This window comes from Myxocyprinus asiaticus, chromosome 33, assembly GCF_019703515.2.
Source record: "Myxocyprinus asiaticus isolate MX2 ecotype Aquarium Trade chromosome 33, UBuf_Myxa_2, whole genome shotgun sequence".
In the NCBI taxonomy this organism is placed as follows: Eukaryota; Metazoa; Chordata; class Actinopteri; order Cypriniformes; family Catostomidae; genus Myxocyprinus; species Myxocyprinus asiaticus.
In genome coordinates this window covers 1-12262 of record NC_059376.1, presented here as the reverse complement: position 1 = coordinate 12262, position 12262 = coordinate 1, and the positions used below count along the sequence as shown (strand labels likewise).

The 12262-nt window shown below is 38.8% G+C and overlaps 2 long non-coding RNA genes across 5 annotated transcripts; one reads left to right on the top strand and one right to left on the bottom strand.

Moving 5' to 3' along the window:
• Window positions 1-1595: 1595 nt before the first annotated feature.
• Window positions 1596-8541, bottom strand: LOC127424216 (uncharacterized). Of its 3 annotated transcripts, none has more exons than XR_007894432.1 (6): window positions 6198-8541; window positions 5736-5851; window positions 4904-5139; window positions 3341-4718; window positions 2296-2415; window positions 1596-2204 (listed from the first exon to the last, which is right to left on the bottom strand). It is a non-coding gene; the product is annotated as an uncharacterized LOC127424216 (long non-coding RNA). The 3 variants fall into 3 exon arrangements; XR_007894431.1 differs by having other exon boundaries at window positions 2296-4718; window positions 6198-6349; window positions 6479-8541; XR_007894430.1 differs by having other exon boundaries at window positions 2296-4718.
• Window positions 8542-9856: 1315 nt separating this feature from the next.
• On the top strand, window positions 9857-11542 carry LOC127424351 (uncharacterized). Of its 2 annotated transcripts, none has more exons than XR_007894464.1 (3): window positions 9857-10435; window positions 10919-11093; window positions 11280-11542. It is a non-coding gene; the product is annotated as an uncharacterized LOC127424351 (long non-coding RNA). The 2 variants fall into 2 exon arrangements; XR_007894463.1 differs by having other exon boundaries at window positions 9862-10435; window positions 10919-11132.
• The last annotated feature ends 720 nt before the right edge of the window (window positions 11543-12262 follow it).

Here is a 12262-nt window from a genome sequence, read left to right as displayed (position 1 = left end):
GCTCAACAGACGCTGGCTGAAGGATGTTGTGAATTTTCTGACCTTTCAGTAAGACTAAAGAACATTTTCTTGTCTACTACAATATGTGTTCATTTTTTGGATTTACAAAAGCTCTATGTGTGAATAGTAATATTATTTGAAAATGATCAATGTGATGCGATGTTTGTGTAATAAGCATATGTCAAATGTAGTTGTACTGATTGATGAATCTTTGAAAATGTTGTCTTTGCATTACAGGTCAACTTCAGATCTCGAGTCCTTTCAGAACCCCATTCTTATGTATGCTGGTAAGCGGTTTGCCTTTTCTCCTCCAGTGTATGAAGCAAGGACACTCCTCGCTGCACTGGATTACAACCACCACAACCACCGGCCGGTGCATGTCAACCACAAAGGCGAAGTTTCATAAGTCATACTTTTGAAAGCATTACATTTTCATTTTAGATTGACAAAGAAATTCTGAGAACACAAGTTCATTACAGAATCATGCAAACACGGAGGTGGGGGTGACTTGATAGAATTAGAAAATTCCTAAATGGAGAATCACAATGTACGTTAATATTTTCAACTAAATTTCAACTTGTCTTGCAGACAAAAGAGAATATACAGTAAGAAATCCAAACGTTACTATGTCCACACAATGAAGGTTGCCAAGGACAACAGCTACATCGCTCAACTGCAGCGTAAAATTCTAGGAAAACATTTGAACTCTGCTGGGGGAATCTGTAGACAGAGAAGTCTCAGGATGGATGACCCATGGACTCTTGGTGGTCTTCCCGGAGTTGTGCCTCCACCATCAGCTGAACTGGCACAAATGAGAAGAGGACAGGTATGTCCACCACCCCCATACAATACTATCAGATCTATCTATAGGGATCCACTTTGTTTATGATTCATGCAACAATAGGTAATCCAGGACTATAAGTATTGCCCCATAATGTCAAGATGCACTTTTCTACAATGCTTTAAAAATGTTTGCTTCCTTTCCTGCTCAATAACCTATTCTGTTGATTATCTGCTACTGTAAATTCATTTAATTTCATCAACGGTCTCGTGTTTTTTTTTTTTTACAGACAAAATGACACCCATGCTTGTACTTTATAGTTAACTGTTGATGCATAACCATGTAATTTAACTACTGGTTGAATTGTCAGTTGTGTAGGTCATCTTTACCAAGTTATACAAGGCACAAGTGCCAGGAAGTTTTTTTCCCCAGCTCTCCTAATGCACACCTAAGCTCTCTGTCCAGGTAGCTCTATTTCCAATCACCAATCAGCATAATGTCATATGTTGGATCAGCTGAGCAGGACTAGAGCTGGAACAAATACTTCCTGGAACTTGTGCCTTATCAGAATGGGTTGGGGAAATACTTGTATACCTAATTCTTGTTATTTTGTTTTCATATAGGAGATGACTTCTGCTAAATGAGCAAATGGAGCAAAAAAAAAAAAAGAAAAGTTGTTTACAGAACAATCGTTTATTTATTAAAGCTAACAAAAACTTGTAAAAATTATATCTATAGTATAAATACTTCATATATATATATATATATATATATATATATGTACATTGTAAATATAGATTGTGTATAATTTTTTTTTTACTTATATAAAATAAAATACAGTGAAGAACAAATATTATTATTTATTTTTTTATGTTGGAAAAATTTACACAGAAACACCACACACAGTTTTTAATTTCACCTAAATGGTGCTTCCTTGTAGCCAACATGGTTGCTAAAGGGGTCAGGGAATTTCTCTTAATTGCCACATGCAGCAGCTCTGTATTACCACCCTGTTCCCAGTTACCAGACGTCCATGTTGCCAGATGGTGAACTGGTGATATGCAGAGTATCGATACTCTCTGTTATCTACCCTTGGGTCCCGTCTGTCAGTGAGTGCAAGAATGTCATTCCATGTCTGTCTAGCCAAACGTAGGATGCCCTCATCAAGACAATAAAGTTCCATATGGGCCTTCCTGCTGAGACACCTCTCTGGATTTTGACCACAACATTTGTTTTCTAAATCTGTCGGCATAAGCCGGCAGTTCACGCAGGTGCACCATGCAGGTTGTCCCCTGTTTTGAACATATGCTCCTGTTGTTGTTCTCCGGTAATCCATAATGTCCAGAAAAACCCCTGGCAGACGTGTGACCACCATCTGCAGAACTTCATCCCTCTCTTCCTGGGACAGTTGTTGCAATTCTCTCTGGAAATTTAACATCTGTTTAGAATGGCTAGATTCACATTTCAAGTGGTTGTGGACTTTTCATATAAACAAAGATATATGTCTGACCAACCTGCATCTCTGCTGTCCTGGCAGCAGTCAGCTGACTGACCTGGAGTCTGTCCTCTTCCATGACATAATCGGCTCCTGCTCTTCCCCTCCCCTGGCATCTGTCTGAATCTTACATACTGCACTTTAAAGGACAAACACCAGATTGATAAAGCTATGCATCTGGTCTACACCTAAATATAAACAAATGCGAACTAATTGCAATTCATGGTTGCGACTCCAACTCTTTATTTAATATCCCTGTTAAAACCTCTGTAAAATATTTAGGTGTAACTATTACTAAAGTCAATAATCATAGCATTCAAGAGAATTTTGTGAACATATTCCTAAAAGCAAAAACTATACTCTTTAGTTGGCTAAAAAGAGATATCTCAATCTTTGGAAGAATACTTTTAACCAAAGTGGAACTGCATTCTAGATTCATTTACCCAGCATCCTCACTAGCTATCCCACTTTATTTAGTAAAGGATGGTAAAAATGTTATTTTTAACTTTGTTTGGAAAAATAAGCATCACTATATGAATAAAAATGTTTTGGTATGCAGCTATGAAGAGGGGGGCTTAAAAGTTATTGATTTAGAAATAATGAACGGAGTCCATTATAAACTCAATGGCTAAGATCCTTTCTTCGTAATAAAAATGGCTTCTGGTTCGCAGTCTCTTCTTCGGTGTTTGGAAAACTGGGTGGTTTGGAGTTTTTGCTAAAATGTGATTTTGAGATGTCAAAGCTGCCTCTAAGATTATCCACCTTTCATCAGATAGTGCTTCTGTGGAAATTGGAAAATTAGCTTTTTCTCACAACTTTAGTCCCAACAAGACTTGTATTTGGAATAACTGTTTTATTGTACACTGTAACAAATCTTTATTTTATGAAAACTGGTTTAAGTATAATATCCTTTCTTTACTCAATATGATGGACAGCCATGTTAATGTTTTCAACAACAATGACTTCTGCTTGAAACATGGATTTGTATGTCATCCTAACGAGTTTTACACTGTTGCAAATGCCATACCTCAAAGCATAGTGATATTAATTAAAGGTACTCTTACATACTCTTCTGTGACATTCTCTCTTCCAGCTCTGTGTTTGGGAGATTACTCTATTAGAGACCAACAAATATGACAACACACATATTAGAAGTGTTTTCATTGATAGATTTCAAGTCAGCTTAGACCTCACTACATCTTCAAAAACTCTGAGTCAGAGGAGTTGCAAGATGAAATTACCTTACTTTTCCAATATTTCCAAAAATGAAAGAACTTCACTTTAAAAATGAATGACATTTATCCATCTAAGGAATTCTTTAGGTCAAAATTTGGTTTTGGGGTAAATTCTTGTCAATTCTGTGAGAATGACATTTAATCCACTGAGCACATTTTCTTTGGTTGTAACTATTCAAGGCTGTTTTGGGCTCAGTTGTATAATAAAATGTCTCACAGCAATAGTCATGTAAACACATTTACATTTGGCATACGCTTTTATCCAAAGTGACTTACAAAAGAGGAAATCATAAGCGAATCATCTTAAGGAGACAGTGGTATGAAAAGTGCTGTATTACAAAGTTTCACTAGCATCATAATAGTATTCAAAACAGAATAAAGTGCAACAGGAATATTTATTTATTTACTTAATGACTGGTTAAGTGCTCATGGAAAAGATGTGTTTTTAGTCATTTTTTGAAGACGGAGAGTGAGTCAGCTTCACGGATGGAGTTGGGAAGGTCGTTCCACCAACGTGGTACGATGAAGCTGAAAGTCAGGGAAAGTGTTGGTGCCTCTATGTGTAGGTACAAGGCCACGTTCCTTAGCCGACCGCAGGCTTCTAGTGGGCGCGTAGCTCTGCATAAATGATTTTAGGTATGCTGGAGCAGACCCAGTGACTGTTCTGTATGCCAGCATCAGAGCCTTGAATTTGATACGTGCATCAACCGGCAGCCAGTGGAGAGAGACGAGGAGTGGTGTAACGTGCTCTCTTTGGTTCATTAAAGACCAGACGGGCTGCTGCATTCTGGATCATTTGAAGGGGTCTAATTGCACATGCAGGGAGGCCTGCAATGAGAGCATTACAGTAGTCCAGTCTAGTTATGACAAGTGACTGGACAAGCAGTTGTGTGGCATGTTCAGAAAGGAAGGGTCTTATCTTCCTGATATTGTAGAGTGTAAATCTACATGATTTTGCTGTCTTTGAGATGTGGTCTGTGAAATTTAGTCTGTTGTCGATGGTTACCCCTAGATTTCTGACCGATTTGGAAGCCGTTACTGTAGTTGCACCCAGCTGCGCGGTGATGTTGTGTTCAACATCAGGGTTGGCTGGAAAGACAAGGAGTTCAGTCTTGGCTGGGTTGAGTTGCAGGTGGTGCTCCTTCATCCAGGCCGAGATGTCTGCCAGGCAGGCAGAAATTCGAGCAGTCACTGTGGTGTCGTTGGGCTGGAAAGACAAGTAGAGTTGCGTGTCATCAGCGTAGCAGTGGTAAGAGAAACCATGTGCCTGAATGATGGGTCCCAGTGATGTTATGTATATAGAGAGAAGAGAAGTGGCCCAAGCACTGATCCCAGTAAGTAGCTGATGTGGCTTGGATACCTCACCTCTCCAGGCTACCTTGAAGGACCTACCTGAGAGATAGGAATTAAACAAGTCAAGCACAGTTCCTGTGATGCCCAGCGAGGAGAGGGTAGAGAGTAAGATCTGATGGTTGACTGTCAAAGGCTGCAGAAAGGTCCAGCAGAATCAGGACGGATGATCTGGATTCAGCTTTCGCCCGTCTCAGCGACTCAGTGACAGACAGCAGGGCAGTCTCGGTGGAGTGTCCACTTTTGAAGCCTGACTGATTGTCATCCAGCAGCTTGTTCTGTGAGAGATAGGCAGAGGTTTGATTGAAAACTGCCCTTTCAAGTGTTTTTGCCATGAATGGGATGAGAGAGACTGGTCTGTTGTGTTCTATTTGTGTGGGATTAAGTGCAGGTTTCTTCAGCAGCGGGGTTACTCGAGCCTGCTTAAATGTAGTGGGAAAAGTGCCTGTAAGTAGAGATGTGTTAATTATGTGTGTGAGTGCAGGTGGGATGGACAGAGAAATGGCCTGGAGAAGGTGAGAAGGAATGGGGTCAAGGGAACAGGTGGTGGGGTGGTTGGAGAGGAGGAGTTTAGAGACCTCAGTGTCAGTCAGAGGAGAGAACATAGAGACAGAAGAGTTGCATACAGGAGACAGATGTTTGACAGGGTGTGGTGCTGAGAATGTATTGCTGATGGTTGAAACCTTATTAGTAAAAAATGTAGCAAAGACATCTGCTGTCAGTGATGTGTCTTGTGGTGGAGGGCAGAGAAGTGTGTTGAATGTTTTAAACAAGCTGCGAGTGTCTGTGGTGCTGTTGATCTTGTTCTGGTAATAGGAGGTTTTTGCAGATTTAATGTTATCTGAAAAAGCTGCAAGCAGAGACTGATATTTACCTAGATCTGCTGGATCTTTGGATTTCCGCCATCTCCTCTCAGCTGCCCTGAGGTCAGTCCGATGTTCACCAAGGACGTCAGACAGCCAGGGGCTGGGTGGTGTAGCATGTGCTGGCCTAGAGGAGATATGACAGATGTTGTCTAGACAGGTTGTTAAAGTAGAGCTTAGTGTGTCTGTGGCAGTGTTTACAGAAAAGCGTGGTAAATAAATTTTGTGTAGGAAGAGAGGTAGAGACAGCAGTGGAAAGGCGAGAGGGTAAAAGGGAATGGAGGTTAAGGCTAAATGAAAACCAAAGGTGGCGTCTGTTTTAATGTAGATGGAAGGGTCATGTTGAATTGAACAAAGTAGTGATCAGAGACATGTAAAGGAGTAACAAGAATATTTGAGTTGGTACAGTTATGTGTAAAAATGAGGTCCAGCTGGTTGCCTGATCTGTGTGTTGCTGTGGTGCTTAGTCTTACCAAGTCAAATGAGGCCAGAAGAGCATTCAGTTCAGTGGCCTGGGGCTTGTCTTGGTGTAAGTTGAAATCACCAAGAACCACAAGTGGCCTACCATCCTCCGGCAAGGAGGATAACAGGACATCCAACTCCTCAAGAAAGTTTGTCAGCTGACCTGGAGGGTGATAGATGACAACGTGTATTTTTGTGGGTTGCATTGTAGTAATAGCATAGAATTAAAAACTAGCATTGTTACATAGGGAAGAGTGTGGTGAAAAAGTCCAGTTTTTATGAATAAGCAAACCTGTTCCCCCACCCCTACCGGTGTGTGGAGGGGTGTGAGAGAAGGAGAAGTTGTTGGAGAGAGCAGCAGGTGTTGCTTTATCCTCTGGATGTATCCATGTTTCTGTCAGTGCCAGGATGCTGAGGGTGGACTGCGTGGCAAAGGCTGGAATGAAGTCAGCTTTGTTCACAGCTGTCTGGCAGTTCCAGAGTCCCACTGAGAAAGAGAACGGAGCAGGTGCTGAAGTGCAAAGTGGCCGTAGGTTGTGTGGGTTGCGTTTGGTCTTGCATCGATATCATGTAAACAGTCTGTAACAGATAACAGAGATGTGCTTGAAGGCATGTGTTATTTGTGAAGTAGACATGTTAGTATATAGAAGGAAAATAAGAAAAGCGACACAATAACAAGATACTTAAGTGTTATGGTGAGTGGCGCCTTGTCAGTATCGTTGCTCGGTGAACTCGCACAGGTAGACTCACTGGTCTTTACCCAAGTAGGTCTTCACAGGAGGGCTACCACTTCCGCGTCAGCATTCAAGTCAGATATATACGGATGATAATGAGCCGTTCAACAAACAAAGCTAGTCACGTGGTCAACAGAAACTAAGGGTTACGTGAGGTGACAAGCGCGACTTCCGTACACCGCAAATAAATTATGCTGCACTTTAGCAATAAATAATACTCTAAAACAAGTGAAGTACTGTTTATAGAAACTAAAAACCACTATAGTTTTACACACACTGGACAACCAACGCTAAATCTAGCAGTGAATAACCTGGGACAAGTCAAAACAATACAGGACACACACAGCAGTGGTAAGGTTGGTACCTACGTTTAAGCGACGCGAGTTCAAGACAGTAAACAAACAGCACAAGTCTAGCAATGAATACCACTCTACAACAAAGGAAAACAATGAAATAAACACACTTACACGCAACTGCAGACTCCTGTAGATAGAATGCATTAGTTATTAGCAAATTAGATTTGGTGTACTCAATAAATAATGTACACAACACTATTTGGCCAACAACATTTTTATAATTGCTAAATTCTTTATTCACAAGTGTAGATTTTTGAAAAAATCCCATCCTTAGTTCATTTTTTAAACGAACTTAAAATTATTGCTTCATCCCTCCGCTTTTCCTTAAATGAAAAAGTCACTACATTAGCGAATATACTGAATGATTTGAGTGCTCTGTAGATCTTTTTTGCCTTTGTGTAATCTCGTCCATTTATTCATACTATTACTTTGTTTTTGTTTTTTCTTTTATTTTATTTATTTATATTTTATTTATTTTTTTCTGCTGTCATACTGTATGGTTATGTTCAATGTCTGCCTGTTGTTAATATATGTTACTTTGATGCCTATTTGTTTGTAAATTTGTTTGATTTCAATATTAAAAAATAAAAAACTGAACGAACGTACAAATCCGCTACCGGTAAATAGCCAAACGATTCTTTATTTAATCATGTGTCCAGTGTTCATGCTTTCTGCTCTTAGATGTGTCTTTAATATGAAACAGATCCGTGCAGTTTCTCACCTGTCTCAATGCTTCAACACTTGCGGTTTAAATGTAGTTTTAAGACAGGATGAAAAACAGACAGCTGGTGCGATTACAACAGAAGAGACAAGAGATGATCGCAGGTCCTCACAGTGTTTATTTCAACTGTTTAAAATAACATTTTACCCTCAAATATAGACCTGTCTAGAATTAAATTATTCTGGCTGTGTTTCATTGAAAAAAGGTAGTGCATCAACATTCATAAAGGATTTTATTTAATTTCCAAGTATGAAAGTTTGTTAGAGATGTTTTGTACAATGCAGATTTTAGATAAGGATGAAATGTGATGTAATTCATGGTTTTCTCTGGAGAGGCAGCGGATGTGATATGAACAGGAATCTCCATCAGTAGCATCATCTGTAGATCTCATCATCACAGTGAATGAATAAACTTGACAAATTTAAGAGGTTTATTAAGCATTAAACCCTGTCAAAAGAACTTTTGATCATAGCGTTTTTAATGCTGTAGTATTTAAGAGATAATATACCAAGTCTGTTTCCGTACTTTTCATATGATGGCTGAAATGAGCATTTCAGGTTGTATTTTACAGTGTCTCACTCTAAAACAATGGCTTTCTCGTTTGGAAGGCTGCGTGCTAGGTAGGACGCGTCCTTTGAAGGCTGCAGTATACTGAGTGTCCTCCTTTAAACAATCCTCGTTTAAATGAGACGCCTTCGTAGGACAAACGGAAACGGAACGTAACATGGTTGCTATGACAGCACGCCACTCTTTAACAAGTGGAGCGCTTTGAGTGAGAAAGGAACAAAGTCCCTTTAGAAGGGAATATATGAGATATTTAGGAGAGTTATAATGATGTAAAGAGAAAAGAAAATAGATTTTACAGGTGTAGTTTTAGTCTAATACTTTATTTTAATTATATATTAATATACAGGTGCATCTCAATAAATTAGAATGTCATGGAAAAGTTCATTTATTTCAGTAATTCAACTCAAATTGTGAAACTCGTGTATTAAATAAATTCAATGCACACAGACTGAAGTAGTTTAAGTCTTTGGTTCTTTTAATTGTGATGATTTTGGCTCACATTTAACAAAAACCCACCAATTCACTATCTCAAAAAATTAGAATACATCATAAGACCAATAAAAAAAACATTTTTAGTGAATTGTTGGCCTTCTGGAAAGTATGTTCATTTCCTCTTTTCAAGCCCATCTCCGTCTTCACTGTAATGAGACAGGTGTTAAGCATCAAACACTCCTGGGGCCGGTTGCACCGGTTGTACGTTACAACTTAGCCTAGCTGTAGCGTAAATGGACACTAAGTCACAATTTACACACTACTAAATATTTGAGCGTTGCACTATTAAATTTAGGTAGGACGTAATCTTACGTATGAATAAATATTTACGGAAGCCTCCGAGCAGGAGTAACGAATGGAATAAAAAAGCAGACTGATATTTAATGACATCAATGAGCTCATGTTTTGAGTGACAGGCTTCAGTCCTTTCGACATACATGGTGATGTTGACATTTACACTCATTTACATTTACGAGAGAGAAAGAGAAAAAAACGTACTTTTAAGCGGCTCTTCAGCATGAAACCAATCTAAGGGTGCAGTTTTCAGGGTGCTTCACCCAGTGTCAAGTTTCAACACATTCAAAATATATCAGATATTAAAATGAATAAATGTCTGTTTTTCCAGCCTGTTGTATTAGTTTTTATTTATCACCCCTTATTTATTTTAGATACAGTTCCTATAATATTGTTATGTAATTAATACAGGGCAAATATACTATTTATCAAATCTAATTTTATTACGTATCATATTTTAATGGGGATATAAATTATTACAGCTGACAGTTACATGAGAAAGCAAGGTTTGAACATCAACCGTAACGAGATAAAACTGAAATGCATGGCTTTTTAATACTTCTGTGTACAAATTTTAAGGCTGCTTATTGGATCAATTAAGGTAAACGTCATATTATGCGACTACGCATTACTTTACGGAGAGTTTACGACCTACTAGTTAAGACTTGCCTTAAGAACAGGTAGGGTTGCATCAGCTATGCGTAAGTTCTCACGTAAGTTAGGACGTAAAGTTCACACTAAGGACTTAGTAACTACTAGTTTGTTTGTAACTAAGTCAGTGCTTAATTTGGTTGCACCACCTGTTCTTAAGGCAAGGAAGTAGGTGCAATGACACTTGAATAAGTGAACTGATCATGTGCGATGCTGACCAATAAACAAACGAGTTTACTTTATTGTAGTTGTAGATTATTATTTTTCTTTGTCTCAAGTTCATTGCGCTGTTGACTTAAAACTGTGCAGTTGTCAGGGAGAACCTTTAAGAATGTGATGTTTTTTTTTTTCTTCTTGATTTGACAGAGGTGTGCCACAGCAGCAGATCTTCAAGCAACACACCATACCTGGGAGCCCGCGACTCATTGTGCTTGGTAAGTATACACTGAGATAGTGTACACACTCTTGAGTGACCAGAATGTAAGAAACCCTTGTACAGTGTAATGCAGTCTACTTTAACAGTGTACTGTGAATCCCAAGATTAAACTGATAATGTTTCATTTTTGAAAGAGAGGAGTTAACCTATTTTTCAGTCTGGTTTCTGGTCATGTTGGAAGGTTTTGTATTAAGGATGTTTATAATATTGTGTTAATCCATTTAAGTTTCATGATGGTAGTGTTTTTGTAAGGGTCTCTTGTTGATTACATTTGAGTATACAGATGTTTTTTAGGTATACTCTGTGTAACTTGCTCATTGTTTATTTCCAATGCCTCTTGTTAACCTTGGTTTAAAAGAATCAGTTCACTCACTCATAAATACTAAAATATAGTTTAAATGTCAAAACATCAAAGATAAAAAAAAAAAAAAATGGCATTGTTAAAAATAACTGGTGTCATGTGTGGTATTGATTGTTTTAGGAGACACCTTGATAAGCGGGCGCTGGATGCTGAGCATTGAAGGTGAGGTTGTGTGTGAGGGCACTCAGCCCACCTCCCTGTCTGGCCTTGCCACACTTTTTGCAGCATACTACATATTCAACCTTGAGTACCAGGAGGAGGCGGCGTGTACATTGGAGTTCATTTAAAGGCAAAGGTTGAATTCTAACAACATCAGAACCTGCCTTTTATATATGTAGATATGTTATATGTTTTATATCTGTTGAGACCACTAATATTATATGGTGGTAGGAAAACTTCCAATCCAAAAACTTGATTATATGCCTCAAAAGCTAAAACAAACCTGCATTAAATGCTGTTTGTGTTTCCTGACACTTTTCAGGCACTTTGTAGGCATTAACCCTGGGAGAGGGACAAAGTCAAAAGGAAAAGTGACATCTAAAACCACGGGGCTTGTACAGAAGAAACGGGTTGCAGTGAACCCGCACATCTCCACTCTACTCTGCAAACTGATGGACTACCAGGGGAATTTCTGAAATGGTAAGAAGAATCAGACACATGCACACCAAGATCTCTTCCCCCCCCCCCCTCTGTGTGTGCGCATATGATTTGAGTGAGTGTGAAGCGAGGTTGAAGAGTGTTTGACTGCAGAGTAAGGTACAAGTGTTTGAAATCTTTTTTTCTTCCTTTTTCTATCTCTTTTAATTGTGTTTAGTAGTCGTTTTGTTTTTTAGGTAGTGTCAGTAAGAGAAAAGTGGTTGCTTAAGGGAGTTTTTTTACTCCCAGTCTGTGTACTGGGAGTATGGCTGCTCCAGGTGCAGAGAGTTTAGAATTTCTGACAAGATGCCATGCGGTGAAAATTGATACTACTGCAAGTGTAGAGGAGTGTGTTTTAGCGGTAAGTGTAGTAGTTGGACATGAAAATGTTCTGTCAGCATCGCGGATGAATAATGCCAATGTTCTGTTTGTTAAGACGATTGATTTAGCAAACTTGCTAGTTGAGAGTGGTGTAGAGATTGGTGGTATTTTTAATCAGTACTCCCTCTTTCTACTCCTTCCAAAAGAGTAATATTGTGTGCCAGGAAGAAGAATTTTTGATAATGTCTCTTTTATTAGAGACATTTTAGACTGTGGAAAACTTTTTGATTTAGATTTTGGATTGATATCATTTGATCGAGAAGGCTTTCGACAGAGTCGAACATATTTATTTATGGAGTGTTTTAGAAGCCTTTGGATTTAATTCTGACTTTATTTCTATGGTGAAAGTTATGTATTGTGGCATTGAGAGTATATTAAAGATTAATGGTGACTTTTGCTCTCCGTTTAGGGTGTATAGGGGTGTAAGACAAGGCTGTGCACTGTCAG